Source organism: Meles meles, chromosome 7 (genome assembly GCF_922984935.1).
Source record: "Meles meles chromosome 7, mMelMel3.1 paternal haplotype, whole genome shotgun sequence".
Lineage (NCBI taxonomy): Eukaryota > Metazoa > Chordata > Mammalia > Carnivora > Mustelidae > Meles > Meles meles.
The window spans coordinates 98699245-98716454 of record NC_060072.1 but is presented as its reverse complement, the minus strand read 5'-3'; positions in this window follow the sequence as shown (position 1 = coordinate 98716454).

Here is a 17210-nt window from a genome sequence, read left to right as displayed (position 1 = left end):
ATTTTCAGACCACAACGCTATGAAACTGGAAGTCAACCAGAAGAAAAACTTTGGAAAGACCTCAGATATATGAAGGTTAAAAAACATCTTTCTAAAGAATGAATGAGTTAACCAGGGAATTAAAGTATTAAAAATAAATATGGGAGCAAATGAAAATGAAAGCATGACAGCCCAAAACATCTGGGATAAAGCAAAGGCAGTCCTAAAAAGGGAAATATATTGCCATACAGACCTACCTCAAGAAGCAAGAAAAGTCTCAAATACACAGCATAACCTTACACCTAAAGGAACTGGAAAAGGAACAGGAAATAGAGCCTAAAGCCAGCAGAAGAAGGGAAATATTAAAGATTGGAGCAGAAATAAATGATACAGAAATAAACAAACAAACAAAAAAAACCTGGTAGAACAGATTAATGAAACTAAGAGCTGGTTCTCTGAAAGAATTAATAAAATTGACAAACCCCTCGCCAGACTTATCAAAAAGAAAAGAGAAAGAATCCAAATAGATAAAATCATGAATGACAGAGGAGACATCACAACCAACACCACAGAAATACAAACAATTATATAAGGGAATATTATGAAAAATTATACAGTAACAAACTGGGTAACCTGGAGGAAACAGACAAATTCCTAGAAACTTAAAAACCACCAAAACTGAAACAGGTAGAAACAGAAAATTTGAACAGATCCATAACCTGCAAAGAAATCGAATCAGTAATCAAAAATCTCCCAACAAATAAAAGCCATGGGCCAGATGGCTTTCCTCGAGAATTCTACCATACATTTAAAGAAGAGTTAATACCTATTCTTCTCAAACTGTTCCAAAAACTAGAAATGGAAGGAAAACTTCCAAAGTCATTCTACAAAGCCAGCATTACCTTAATTTCAAAACAAGGCAAAGACCACACTGAAAAGGAGAATTAGAGGCCAATATCTCTAATGAACATGGATGCAAAAATTTTCAATAAAATACTAGCAAATTGAATTCAACAGTACATTTAATTATTAATTATTAATCTATTGTTTATTTTTTATTAATTAATAATTATTATTCACCATAATCAAATTGGGTTTATTCCTGGGCTGCAGGGGTGGTTCAATATTTGCAAATCAATCAATGTGATACACCATATTAATAAAAGAAAGGATAAGAAACATATGATCCTGTCAATAGATGCAGAAAAAGCATTTGACAAATACAGAATCCTTTCCTGATAAAATCCCTCAACAAAGAAGGGATAGATGGAACATACCTCAACGTCATAAAAGCCATATACTAAAGATACACAGCTAATATCCTCAATGGGGAAAACTGAGAGTCCTTCCCCTATGGTCTGGAACAAGATAAGGATGTCCACTCTCACCATTACTGTTTAACATAGGAAATCTTAGCTTCAGGAATCACACAACAAAATGAAATAAAAGGCATCCTAACTGGCAAGGAAGAAGTCAAGCTTTCACTACTTGCAGATGACATGATACTCTGTAGGAAACCTGAAAGACTCCACCAAAAAATTGATAGAACTCATATGTGAATTCAGCAAAGTTGCAGGATATAAAATCAATGTGCAGAAAGCTACTGTATTCCTATACACCAATAATGAAGCAGCAGAAAAGACATCAAGGAATTGATCCCACTTTCACCAAAAACAATAAGACATCTAGGAATAAATCTAAGTAAAGAAGTAAAAAATCTGAAAACTATAGAACACTTATGAAAGAAATTGAAGAGGACATAAAGAAATGGAAAAGCACTCCATGCTCCTGGATTAGAAGAACAAACATTGTGAAAATGTCTACACTACCCAAAGCAATATATGCATTTAATGCAATCCCTATCAAAATACCACTAGCATTTTTCACAAAGCTAGAACTAACAATCCTAAACTTTGTATGGAACTACAAAAGACCCTGAATAGTCAAAGAAATTCTGAGAAAGAAAAACAAAATCGGAGGCATCATGATTCCAGATTTTAAGCTATATTATAAAGCTATATTCATCAAGATGGTATAGTACTGGCACGAAAACAGACACAAAGATCAATGGAACATAACAGAGAACGCAGAAATGGATCCACAACTCTATGGCCAAGTGGTCTTCAACAAAGCAGGAAAGAATATCCAATGGAAAAAACAGTTTCTTCAACAAATGTTATTGGGAAAACTGGATAGCAACATGCAGAAAAATTAAACTGGACCACTTTCTTACACCACACACAAAAGTAAATTCAAAATGGATGAAAGACTTAAACGTGAGACAAGAAACCACCAAAATGTCCTAGAGGAGAACACAGGCAGAAACCTCTTTGACCTTGGCCATAGCAACTTCTTACTAGATGCATCACCAGAGACAAGGGAAACAAAAACAAAGATGAACTACTGGACTTCATCAAGATAAAAAGCTTCTGCACAGCAAAGGAAACAATCAACAAAACTAAAAGGCAACATATGGAATGGGAGACGATATTTGCAAATGATTTATTTGCTAAAGGATTAGTATCCAAAATCTACAAAGAACTTATCGAACTCAACACCCCCCCAAAAACAAACAATCCAGTTAAGAAATGGGCAGAAGATGTCAAAAGATGGCATCCACATGGCTAACAGACACATGAAGAGATACTCAACATCACTCATCATCAGGCAAATATAAATCAAATCCATGATGCAATACCACTTCACATGTGTCAATGACTAGAATAAATAATACAAAAACAAGAGGTTTTGGCGATGATGCAGAGAAAGAGGCACCCTCTTGCACTGTTGGTGGGAATGCAAACTGGTGCAGCCACTCTGGAAAACAGTAGGGAGCATCCTCAAACAGTTAAAAATAGAGCAATTGCACTGGTAGCTATTTATAGGATACAAAAGGATACAAAAATACAGATTCGAAGGGGTACATGCACCCAGATGTTTACAGCAGTACCATCAGCAATAAACCAACTATGGAGAGAACTCGAATATCCATTGACTGATGATGAATGTAGAAAGCAGATGTGTATCACATGGAATATTACTCACCCATCAAAAAAAATTGAAATCTTGCCATTTGGAACGACATGGGTGGAGCTAGAGTATATTACGCTAAGTGAAATAAGTCAAAGAAAGACAAATACCATATGATCTCACTCATATGTAGAATTTAAGAAAGAAAACAGATGAACATCAGAACGGGGGAAAGAAAAAAGGAAGAGAGGGAAGCAAACCATAAAAGGCTCTAAAAGAGAACAAAATGAGGGTTGATGGAAGGAGGTAGATGGGGGATGGAACAAATGGATGGTGGGTATTAAGAAGGGCATTTTTGATGAGTACTGGGTATTGCATGAATCACAGAAATCTACTCCAGAAATCAAAATTACACTGTATATTAACTATGTAAAATTTAAATGAAAAAATTACTTATTAAACATTACTTATATAATTTTTCTTCATACAAATACTTGAATATTTACAATCAAAAGCAGGGGAAAATTTCTTAGCATCTGGGCAGATCAAAATCAAACTGAATAATCAGTTTTGAGCTGACTTTAAGTCATAAAATATTATGACCATGAAGCCAAACTACCATCAAATAGAGGTAATGTGTTGGTGAAATAAACAGGAGAATTGGTGCCAAGGGAGTATTTTTGGTTCTAGTTTCTCCAATTACCAGCTGTGTGACCTTGAGTCAGTCACTTAATCTCTGATTTTCTCATATGTAAAAAGGAATATCAGACATATCAGACATTTGTCATGGGAATTAAAAGAGATCACTTATGTAAGATTAAAAATATGAATGTTAAATTAAGATGAATTTTCTTCATTTTAGGAGACAATAAAAAACAGATACAAATAAATCTAAAAAAAATGCCACGTGCTCATTTCAAACTTCCTTCCTCTGTGGAGCTTTTCCTGCTTCTACAGTTTTGTCTTCCCGAGATCAGTGTTATTTACTGTTGCCTCTTTTGTTATCTTCAGGCATATCCTCATCACCAGTCCCATAATTAATTTTTTATGAGTCTAAGGCCTCTTGAAATAAAACGTGTCTTCCATATATAGAGCACTTAGCACAGAGACAGTGAATGGTGCTCAGCAAATTATTTTGTAGTAACTGATTGGATACTTAAATGAAGAATGCATTCTCTTGACATTAAAAATAGGATATATCATTCCTTCCAATGTGTGGCAAAGAAAAAAATTACAATGCTCCTTTTACATATGTATCTCCAGATGCATAATTCTTGGTATCTCATAGTTAGAAATGACATGCTAACATTCCAGAGTCAAGTAGATATCTCTTTTGTTGGGTGGATAAAGACCCAGCCTGCTGGTGGGGCTGAAGCTGCACGGCTATATGAAAAGAAAACTTGGAGTCCTGTACGTAGGAGGGCCGGAAAAGGGGCATGAGCTTCATGAATATGGCACTCATACAACTGTGTCAGAACAAAGCTGGCTGAGAATCAAACCCTGTGCTTGTCTGCCTGTCCTCCTGGAAGAGTTTATTGTTACATCAGCCATAAAGGACAGGCAAGGTTTTTAAAAGACAAGCAGAGGAGAAGATAGAATGTCATTTAAAACACATTTCCAGACTTCTTCTCAAGTGAAAACCCAGTAACTCTGAGTGGACACCTGCCAACAATGTGTAAGCATTTCTTTACATGTCCATATCACTCTCATCTCATCTTGGCTTCAGTCATATGTGAACCATAGAAGCCTGTACTGTCTCGCATACTATAAGCAAAGAATCAGCCCTTACACTCAAGCGTAACAGATTTGGGAGGAGAGTGCTGGTTAACTCATAAACAATTTATGAACTAAAGCATTTATCAATTCTTAATTAAAGATTCAAATCCTTAAAGCTCTTTGCCAATGAAATGTAGTTTCAGTGTTTTCAATAACCCTGCTTTGGAAATCTTGGGGAAAAAAAAGTCCTACTTCACAGCTAGATAAGATTTTAATATTTAATCAGCTAACTTAAAAAAGTGCTTATAAAGAAAAACCTTAGTATTGATAAGTACATGAAATACTTTATAGAAAGCTCTTCCAGATATCACTCTGAACTAAAAAGAGACAGGTTTTGTAGTGACAGAGGCTAGGAAATTCAAATCAATTTTGAAAAAAAAAAAAAAGAAAAGAAAACAGTCACATTGAATGACAGAAAATTAATTGTAATTTTTTTTCACACATAGTTAATTATGGCTTTCCAAATTCTAAGCCTAACACGTTTGATAATCCTCAATCAGTGTAAGCAATCAATTCTTCTTTAAGGTTGCCTGTATTACCCCTGAAGTATTCACAATCTATCTGACCAATCCCTTTGCTCCCAATTTAATGTCATCAGTGAAATTCCATTGTATGGAGTTTCAGAGTAACAGAGTGATGGCTAAATCAAAGACCTATTTTGAAAACTTAGTTAAAAATCTGGAAATAGGCCAAAAATAAACAATCCAAGAGACTCAAACTGGAAGATTATACTCAACTTAAGGAATTCTTAAGATCAAGGACTGCTTCTTAATCATCTTTCAATGCTCAGCACCTAGGATTAATAGTAAAATCTCAAAAGATATTGGTCAAGAGCATGAAGGAGGGGCGCCTGGGTGGCTCAGTGAGTTAAGCCTCTGCCTTCAGCTCAGGTCATGATCTCAGAGTCCTGGGATCGAGTCCTGCATTGGGTTCTCTGCTCAGTGGGGATCCTGCTTCCCCCACCCCCCCTCTGCCTGCCTCTCTGCCTACTTGTAATCTCTCTCGGTCAAATAAATAAAATTAAAAAAAAAAAAAGAGCATGAAGGAACTGATTAAAAATTTCACTAAAATAAAAATATTCTCAGCTCCATATATGCTTATAAAGTCAGAATTGATACTGGAAGAATGTTAAATACATTATTTTATTCTTTAAATCTTGACTTTAAATACCCCCCCGCAAGGCTGAAATGTATCTTTGCAGTAAGCTTACCTTAAGTGAGCAGCACAGAGATGAAAGCATGGAAGGAATGAGAATAGCCACTAGAGGTAATGCATCTATAGATGAAGTAAAAGTAGACATGAAGAGGGAGTCCCAAGCACTGAGAAGGAGGACAAAAAGGTAAGTTACAGAACTTAGTTTTATCACAAAACTAACCTTATTCATTTATGAGGAATTTCCCAAGGGACTTTTTTTCAAATAACAATCAATGAAAAGATCTTTAAAGAAGAAAAAAGAAATGAATCACTTTAATTCAATCCAATAAAAGCTTTCCTTTGTTTTCTGAGCAATAGATTCCCTTTACAGGCCCTCCAAGGCCGAGTCTCTGTAGTCAGCATAAAGTGAAGCTGAGCAATTATTTGTTTGAATTTTAATTTAAACAGTTGTAGATCAGAATAATTTAGGTCAATTATGATCAAGGATTCATATCAGCAGGATAGCCTCCAGTATCTGAATTAATGATCCCCTTCCTCAGTGTGGTAGTGAAAAGAACACTGGACAAGAGGTCAAGAGAATTGGATGCTTTTTTCAAATTCACCACTTAACTATCAACTCTTAATCTCTCTGGACAATAGCGTTATCCATCTGTTCATGGTAATATTTGCACAAATTATTTTGATGAACAATGAAACATTATATGTAAATAACTATGTAAATATAAAGTGCTAATATGTAAATATAAATATAATGAATTCATTGTAAACTCCTTCTCCACATCATCCCATTACACTGGAGAGAGTTGCATGAACTTTTCTTCGGTAAGACGTTGTAACAGAAAATGAGCACTGGGTATTACATAAGACTGATGAATCACTGACCTCTACCTCTGAAACTCCTAATATATTATATGTTAATTGATTTAAAAATAAACAAACAAATAAATAAATAAAAGTTTACAAGAGACAAAAGATAAGAGATAAGGTTAAAAGACAACGTAGTTTGGTATTAAAATATAAAGGCAAAAGTTTTAGAAATAACAAAAAAGCATGCTCCCATTCACATGCATGAATATAAAACAAAGCACATTTTGGAAAAATTATTTCCTAGAGAGTATTCAGATTCTTTTTTTTTTTTTAAGACTTTATTTACTTTTTTGAAAGAGAGAGAGACACAGAGAGAGAGGGAACACAAGCAGGGGGAGTGGGAAAGGGAGAACAGGCCTCCCACAGAATGGGAACCCAGTGCAGAGCTCAATTCCAGGACCTTGGGATCATGACCTAAGCCGCGGGCAGATGCTTAAAACTGAGCCACCCAGGTGCCCCAGTATTCAGATTCTTTTAGGGCATATAAAGACAGGTAAAATTTAACATTTATGAAAATAGTGTATAATTTTTCATTTATTTATAATAAGTAGCCTTATTTTTGTCAATGGAACAAAAATTAAGTTTGTTTCCACGTTACTAACACTAAAATTTTATAAAACCAACCTTTTAGCTCAGTATGTTCAGGTTCATATACCACAAAGGCAGCTCTTTCAAATGTTGAAAACATCATTACACATTTGGTGCGCAATGAGTACTTGGAAATATGTAATTCTTGCTTTTGTTATCCTTAGGAATAAAAACAGTTCACACTCTAAGCCATGAAACATTGGCAGTAATATAAGGCCTTGTTAAGAAATTTTGGATGCATTTGAAACCGAATGTAAATAAAACTAGAGGGGGTGAATCCACATGAACCAAACCCCAAACCCTATGAATTTTTCCCCCAAATTTACATCACTTTAAATCCTCTCCACATGTCTATAGCTTAAACAACAAAAACACTATCATAGGGCGCATGGGTGGCTCAGTCAGTTAAGTGTCTGACTCAAGTCATGATCTCGGGGTCCTGGGATCAGCTGGACACGTGTTCCCACTGGGTGTGGGGCTCCTGCTTGATGTGGGCCTCCCTGATAGGCCTGGGCTCCCTGCTGTGAGGGGAATCTGCTTATGGCTCTCCCTTTGTCCTTCACCCAACTCACGCTCCTTCTCTCTCAAATAAGTAAATAAAATCTTTAAAGAAAAAACCCACACAAAAACTATCACAGATGCCAAGAAATTAAAACAGAATTTTTCACTAGTTTCTTTAGTGAGAGACAGCTATCTTATTGTTCTTTCTGTGGTGGCTACTTTTCAAATTTGCTTTCAGTGAGATAGCTATATAGTTTTTTTTTAAGATTTAATCATTAAACATAGTAACAAAATGGGACTACAGAGAAAATAAAACCTGCCACTGTCCAGGGATAGTGAAGTTGTCTTTTTATAAATGAGGCATAGGAATATTTTAGGAAAATTTTAAAATCATTTCATAATTAGGATGAAAAACTAAGGTTAAGATGGAAGTTATGATTAAGATGAAACATTATGTTCTTCTTTGCCTTTTAAATCCTATGTGTTCTATTTTTTTCTTTTCCTGTACCTAAGTCAAAACCAATGTCTTCTGTCGATGCATTAATAATACCTGTCTTCAGTGCTGGTCTTGGTTTAAAGAACACATTCTAACACTAAAGACTGACAATTTTTTATTAACAAGCTAACATAGACCATTTGCTTGTTAAAAAAAACACAAACATATGTTTACAAAACACATATTATTTTATATCTGTCAACTTGGGATTATAAAATTTTACTTTAAAGAAAAAGAAAGGTAATCCTGTGGACAGAAGAGGAATTTCTTTTTTACAATGAAATTGGAGAAAGAATCAGAGATACTGTAGATAAGCGATTTAATTTCACTCATGAGGAATTTTTCTAACCATCAGCCCTGAGAACCCATGTCTCTCAGATCACACATTGAGGGCTCTTTAGATTCTATTGTGGGTGCTCTTAAGTGAGCAGAACCTGAAACTGACTATAAAGAAAAACTATCCAAAAAATGTCTTAAGCGTACTTAGGAAATGTATTTTTAAATAATTTTCAGTAGTTTTACAAGCAAAAATTAAAAAATTATATTTGTAAAAGAAAGACATACAACTATTAAATATTTAATTCTTTTTATTTTCTGGATGGAAAATGTATGGTATCTATGAATATCTCCGGCATACCCACACTCATCTGTATACCTTTTTATAATGTAAAATAATTGGTTAAAAATTATTCTTTCTTGATTTAATGTTTTCTGAAATACTATTCCTGAGTTTCAAAAATAAAATATTGCAAGAAAAGTTTAGAGTCTGGAAGTTTTCCTTCTGCTTCAATTTTTTGGAACAGCTTCAGGAGAATTGGTGTTATTTCTTCTTTGAAAGTTTGGTAGAATTCCCCAGGGAATCCGTCAGGTCCTGGGCTCTTGTTTTTTGGGAGGTTTTTGATCACTGCTTCAATCTCATTACTAGATATCGGTCTATTCAGGTTGTCAATTTCTTCCTGGTTCAATTTTGGGAGTTTGTAGCTTTCCAGGAATGCATCCATTTCATCTAGGTTGCTTAGCTTATTGGCATATAACTGTTGGTAATAATTTCTGATGATTGTTTCTATTTCCTTGGTGTTAGTTGTGATCTCTCCCTTTTCATTCATAATTTTATTAATTTGGGCTTTCTCTCTTTTCTTTTGGATTAGTGCGGCCAATGGTTTATCGATCTTATTGATTCTTTCAAAAAACCAGCTTCTAGTTTCATTGATATGTTCTACTGTATCTCTCGTTTCTACCTCATTGATCTCTGCTCTAATCTTGATTATTTCCCTTCTTGCATGTGGAGTTGGTTTGATTTGTTGTTGATTCTCCAGTTCTTTAAGGTGTAGAGACAGCTGGTGTATTCTGGATTTTTCAATGTTTTTGAGGGAGGCTTGGATGGCTATGTATTTCCCCCTTAGAACCGCCTTTGCTGTATCCCATAGGTTTTGGACTGAGGTGTCTTCATTCTCATTTCCATGAATTCAATTCATTTCCATGAATTGTTTAAGTTCATCTTTGATCTCCTGGTTGATCCAAGCATTCTTAAGCAAGGTGGTCTTTAGCTTCCAGGTGTTTGAGTTCCTTCTGAACTTTTCCTTGTGATTGAGCTCCAGTTTCAAAGCATTGTGATTTGAGAATATGCAGGGAATAATGTCAGTCTTTTGGTATCGGTTGAGTCCTGCTTTGTGACCCAGTATGTGGTCTATTCTGGAGAAGGTTCCATGTGCACTTGAGAAGAATGAGTATTCTGTTGTTTTAGGGTGGAATGTTCTGTATATATCTATGAGGTCCATCTGGTCCAATGTTTCATTCAATGCTCTTATTTCTTTATTAATTTTCTGCTTCGATGATCTGTCTATTTCTGAGAGAGGCGTATTAAGATCTCCTACTATTATTGTATTCATATCAATATGGCTCTTTATCTTGATTAATAGTTTTCTTACGTAATTGGGTGCTCCCATATTGGGGGCATAGATATTCACAATTGTTAGATTGTCTTGGCGGATAGTCCCTGTAAGAATTATGTAGTGTCCTTCTGTATCTCTGACTACAGTCTTTAGTTTAAAATCTAATTTATCTGATATGAGAATCGCTACCCCGGCCTTCTTTTGAGGCCCATTGGCATGAAAGATGCTTCTCCATCCCTTCACTTTCAGTCTGGGTGTATCCTTAGGTTCAAAATGGGTCTCTTGTAGACAACATATGGATGGGTCCTGTCGTTTTATCCAATTTGCAACCCTGTGTCGTTTTATGGGCGCATTTAGGCCATTCACATTGAGAGTGATTATTGAGAGAGAGGTTTTTATTGACATCGTGTTGCCTTTGAAGTCTTTCTGTCTATAGATTGTTTCTATATTTCTGTTCAATGATATTCTTAGGATTTTTTCTCTTTTATAGGATCCCCCGTAATATTTCCTGCAGTGTCGGCTTGGTGGGGACCTGGCATTCTAAGTGACACCTAGAATCATGGACCACTAACAACCAGGTGGTGGCAAGTAGAGACAAAGAATAGTGGAGGTCAAAGTAGCAGCAAGGAAAAGAAAGGAAGAAATCCTTATGCCACCCCCAACCCCACATTCTCAACTTCCTATTCCTTCTTTACCCAAATCGCAGCAGCATGCAACTCCATCCACTGTAACAGGCAAAAATCTAAGTGACTCACAGTGTCCTCTGCATGGTAGTCTACCCAATGGATACGTCATAAATACATTCAAATTATTTCCTATTGTCGGCATTTATGTTTTACACAGGTCTTTAAAGATATCTCTGAGTATTTCTATGGGATTTAGTAATAGAGGTAAACTGCCTATGTTAGCAAATACATAAAGTTTAAGAATTTTATGCCAAATTACTTCTCTGGAAGATAATTCTACTAGTAGCTCATAAGCAGCACCTGTTTTATGCAAGTAACTCTTGCTAACACTGAGTGTCAAACTAAAACACATGCACATTTTCTAATTTTAGGAAAAAAGCTTTCATTTTCTAGAAAGAAAATAACCTTATTGTTTTCTGTAAAAATGTATACATGCTTCTTTTAACAAAAATTAAACAATCAAAATACTACCAAAAAAGCCCCCCAAAGCTTCCAGATCTCTCTACCCAAAGATATTTGTGATTCTGAAGAATCTCCTTTGAAACTTCTTCTTATATATCTTACATATCTATCCATTAGTCCAACATGAACACAAAAATTCTGTAAATATGATCATGCCTTCATGCTGTTTATAACAAAATTTTTCACTCTGCAGTAGAGCATATACATCTTTTCATGCCATTAAATTTTATACACACACACACACACACATATACACACAAAGAATATCTTAATGGTTATAAAATAATCTTTTTGTTTTTGTCATCCTGTATTTTATTTAACTAGTTATCTAATAAGGAAATCTAAATTTGGTTATTTCTGATCTTTCTCTATTAGAAACAACATGATGAATACCCTTGTGCTTATACTTTTCCCACTTTTTACATATGTGTGCCATGATCCCTTTAAGAAAATATATTTTAGTGGGCTCCCTCGGTCCAATGGCATGAACATTTTAAAGTTATTCTCCAGACCACAATTCACGTGTGCTTCCCTTAGACCATCTGACTTGCAAAAATATCTGATTTCTCTGGTAGTGATATGAATGGATTTGATTTTTTTTTTAATGTTGGATATCAAATGTGTCGACATTTTAAAAAGCTGCCTATATTCACAATCAATATTTTCCAAGTGGTCAATGCATGATATATGATCAAATATCAGAAATTTTCCATTTGAAGTGCAAGGTAGGACAATGAACTTAAAAGGAACATTTCAAAAAGTTCATTGGTATGGTTTCAGATTCCACATTGCAACTAACTTTTATAAAGCCGCCACTTGGAGGTGCCTGGGTGGCTCAGTGGGTTAAAGCCTGTGCCTTCAGCTCAGGTCATGATCTCAGGGTCCTGAGACTGAGCCCTGTGTTGGGTTCTCTGCTCAGCAGGGAGCCTGCTTCCCTTCCACTCTCTCTGCCTGCCTCTGCGCCTACTTGTGATCTCCGTCTGTCAAATGAATAAATTTAAAAAAAAAAAAAGCTACCACTTTTCAACTTTGATATTGTTGGTATAATATCAAACAAAACATCCACAATTACATGAAAGAGCTCTTAAAATACTCCTCCTTTTTCTCACTACATATCTGAGTGGGGCTAGATTATATAATATATATATAATATATATATTATATATAACAACAGATTGCAACAATTTGAAAGCAGAAGCAAAATGAGGATCCAGTTGTCTTCTGTCAAGCCAGATATTAAAGAAATTTGCAAAATTGTGAAACAATGTTGTTCTCCTAAACATTTTATTTTGGAAAACTACTTTTCATAAAATAAGTAGGGTTCCATATTAACAGGTGGTGGATTTATTATTGTTTAAAATAAGTGAACAAAAATATATTTTTATTATTTTACAATATATTTTGTTGTCTTAGTTTTAATTTGTAATATAGTATATATCAATAGATAAAACCCATCTAAGCAAAAGTTCTGGGGCCCCCAATTTTTAAGAACGTAATGGGACGGGGAGACTACAATGTTTGCCAACACCTGACCTAATCAATAGAAAGTTACTCAAAGGTGCAGACCCTCTAAGAATTTGATAATCTGATCGACAACACCAAACACTCCATTCCAAGGATGTCCAGTAATCTTTCTTCCATTTCCAAATCCTGGAGAATTTTTCCTGACATTATTTATTGTATAAAGAGATCACATTTTTATTACTTAAGTTAAATACTTAAGGAAAGATTTAAAATGTATGCTGGAGCCTGTAAAACAGGATTTACCTATGACTCCACAGGCAGGATGAGAATTCTGGTAAAAGTTTTTTGTTGTTGTTGTTTAGTACAGTAAACTGCAGAATCACACACACACACACAAAAAAACCCAGCAAACTTTTTTCCCCATAGGAAGTTTCAAGTACAGAAGCAGTAGGTTAGCAGTTACAATGTTCTTAGAGCAAGGCATGAATAAGAATTGCCAGGAGGGCCAATGAAGGTACAAAATGTATCCATGATAGACTTTTGAAGGAAATAATCAGGAGGGAGGAAAAAAACCAACACAATTCTCCATCCCCCTTGACAAATGCAGGACATCTGGTCACTTTAGGGAAACATATGGATACTAAACATTAGCTGAGAGATCCTTCTGTTGTTCTTACAGAAACTCTAGAACTCAAGAGACCACCATTTCTTGTTTTAAAATGAACAGGTGGGAAAAAAAAAAGAATATATTTGTACTATAAATTCCATGGTAGACTGAAGGTACAAATCTGACTTTTAGGGCAAATCTACCATATTTATATCTTTAAAGTTTGGATTTCATGACAGGCTTGTATCCCATGTTCTTAGGGTAGGAATCCCCAATGGCATATATATCAAGGTTTCTGAAAACAAAAGGGACTAATGCTTACTCTTTAAGGATAACCAGCGTTCTATGCTCCGCAAGACCATGTAACCAGGCAAGTTAAACCCAGCCATTTAGAAATTAAAATCAAACCTGAAGTTGAACAATCTTTTGGAGAACTGATAGTCAAGTGAAGTCTACATACAATTAAAGCAAGGGGAAAATTATTTATTTGACACATAGTTTGGGTAAAACGTTAGGAGTCAATGAATAATTAAGGCATGTTCATCCTGCGTACAAGTGGCAAACCTCTTGAAAAGACACTTGTCTGCAGAAGCAATAGAGACCTCTGGGGATGTTTAGGATTCTCTCAGTTCCCTCTCCACCGATTGAGCTAAAAGATGCCTTCAGGGGAAATAGTTCAAGACCGGAAAATAACGAAAAATGTCATTTTATTCAAGAAAGCCATCTCCGTCTTGTCTTCTTTACTAAATGTCATTACCTTTAAAACAATCTCCTCTGTTTGTTTTTTACACATACTTTGAATTATAAACAGTGGCCTAATTTTAATTTGTCACAGCTGAGATAGCCAGCACAGATAAATAAAGCCTGTCTGAATATAACCAAAACAAAAGCCAAATGCAGGTGGGCCAGATGGAGGAAAAAAAAAAAAAATTCAATTTGGTGGGTGTCTTCTCAGGCGCTGTTAAATGGAAAGCTCTCTCCCCCCTCCCTCCCAGTCCTCCTGCCTGAGTCTCTCCTGCTCCCCGACTCTCTGACTGACTTTGTGTCTCTCTCTCCCCTCTCCTTTTCTGTCTCCTCTTCTTCCCTCTCCTCTTTCTCTGTCATTCTTCTAGTTTATGTATAATGATAAAGATGAGAAAGAGCCTGCAGTTTCTCATAGCCAGTTCTCTCTTGCCCCATCAGACAGCACTTGCACAGAGAGAATTATGAACCCAGGAGCTGGCACTCCCTGCCTCACTCAAGTGAGCTGTTTTAAAATGTGAGAGAAAGGAGAAAAAATCCATTTCCACAAACAGTTCAGCCTGTATGACTGTATGATCCTGCACACACAAACACACATGCGTGCACTTTGGAGAATAAAATTTTAATTTAGTCAATTTAAATGCTAAATTTGGAAATTTATCCTCTCAGTGAAAATTACAATTCCAGAGAAAAACTTTTTAATACATAAATACACACACATACTGCATAGATTTTGGTATTTTTGAGGCAATGTCAATGGACAGACATTCCTTTGATAATTGACAAAGGTTGTGTGAAATATCAACTCCCCTTTCTCTCCCCAACTCGTCCCTTAAGAAACAATTTGAGGGGTGCCTGGGTGGCTCAGTGGATTAAAACCTCTGCCTTCAGCTCAGGTCATGATCCCAGGGTGCTGGGATTGAGTCCCCCATCGGGCTCTCTGCTCAGCAGGGAGCCTGCTTCCTCCTCTCTCTCTGCCTGCCTCTCTGCCTACTTGTGATCTCTCTCTGTCAAATAAATAAAATCTTTTAAAAGAAAAGAAAAAGAAAAAAGAAACAATTTGAATTATCTAATTAATAACAAGTTGATCTTTAAAACATGGAAAATGGGGCACCTGAGTGGCTCAGTTGGGCATCTGCCTTCTGCTCAGGTCATGATCCCAGGGTCCTGGGATGGAGCCCTCCATCAGGCTCCTTGCTCAGTGTGGAGTCTGCTTCAACATTTCCCACTGTTCCTCCCCACTGCTCATGCTCTGTCTCTCTCTCAAATAAATAAAAAATCTTAAAAAAAAAAAACCCAAAATAATTCTTAAAGGGATTAAATGAACTAATCTGTGTTGCTAGCAGAGGGCTCTTTTCAGCAGTTTAGTACCAAAAGGCCCTACCTCTAATGGCCGCACCTGTGGGACCACAGTCCCAAGATCCATACAGGTACTGCTACAGAGGTTGCTGTTTCAAATCTTGAGACCCTAGTGCAATTCCCAGGCCAGATCTCAGACTGGAACAAAGTCATAAATCACTTCCTTGAATATCCACACTTGAAAATGAGGCTTGTCACTTCATTCAACCTACTTTGCAGGGAGATTGTGAGAAAAAAAAAAAAAAGTAATTTTGTCAATAGTTCCAAGATCTTCAGACAAAAGTAAAATATGGGTAGAGATTATAATAATAATTGCTTCCAAGCACTGGCTCCCTGCATATTAACAGTATATGTCAAAGTTTTCAAAGTAAAATAAGAAAGGCTTGGAAAACTGAAATCTGATCATTTGAAAGTTAGTAGATCTGAAGCGTTGCTACTAAATAAATATGTCATGGGCATCACCAGACATTTTAAAGCTTTATTTTTTGGACTATAAAAATTTAATCATAATGTCCCTTATGCTATTTTTTATGGCAGATTTGTTAGGATATGTACATTATATAAAAACACGTTAAGTAAGCTAAACAAATACCATCATACAAAATATAAGAACTATCTGAACTGACAATGCAAACCATGTTTTTATGCATAATTTTTGTAAAGTTGGTGGAATTTCTATACCATTAAATTCACTTATTAGTCCCTGGTTCCATCTGTGAAACCATTTTTCTTTTATCAAGACAGAGTGTTATTAAGGATACGATCACCAGCGATTCTTGAATTTTGAGATGGACTCTAATACTGACTCTTTAAGAAAGGCATATATTTTTCCTTTACGATTTTTCACCGAGGAAAATAAGGAGTGCAATGTATACCTCTCTCATAATTGTGTGAAAATTAATATTTTAAAGCTAGTTAATACTGAAATACAATATTTACTAGATCATAATGAAGGATGGCTTATTTTAGGCAAAAAGCATATTGTTTGCAAAATAAATACATTGTCAATTTTTTGGTGTTGACAAAAAGTAAATAGATGGGTAAGGATTCATTGTCAAAAAAGACCTTTAAAAATTCTAGGGTTAGAAAAGCATCCTTTAAGTGCTTGCGGTTGTTTGAACTCTTTATTCAGAAGTACATGAGGAGGGAGTTTCCTGAGGATTTAGATTATGGTGGGATTTGCCATATGCAGGTTAAGTATCCTAGGCATTAGTTGTAAAGCTTGGAGCATGAATACATCTTGGTGAGATTGTGAAAACTCCTCTGACCAAATAATTCTTTGGATAACTACATTCTAGAGTCTGTACTCTTTGAGAACTGACATTCAAAATCAGGGCTACTCATATGCAATTAGTATCTCATATTGTTGAGAAAAAAAATTGTTTTATTTATTTTAAAAGATTTACATTTGGGAAAGGTCTAGGTATCATTTTCTGATTTTGACTTTCCATTTCTCTTCAATAACTTGTCAATGATCCTCTATCTGTTTAGTTGCTTTGTATTTTTTTTTCTTTTTAAAGATTTTATTTATTTGACAGACAGAAATCACAAGTAGGCAGAGAGGCAGGCACAGAGAGAGGGGGAGGCAGGCTCCCTGCCGAGCAGAGAGCCTGATGCGGGGCTCGATCCCAGGACCCTGGGATCATGACCTGAGCCGAAGGCAGAGG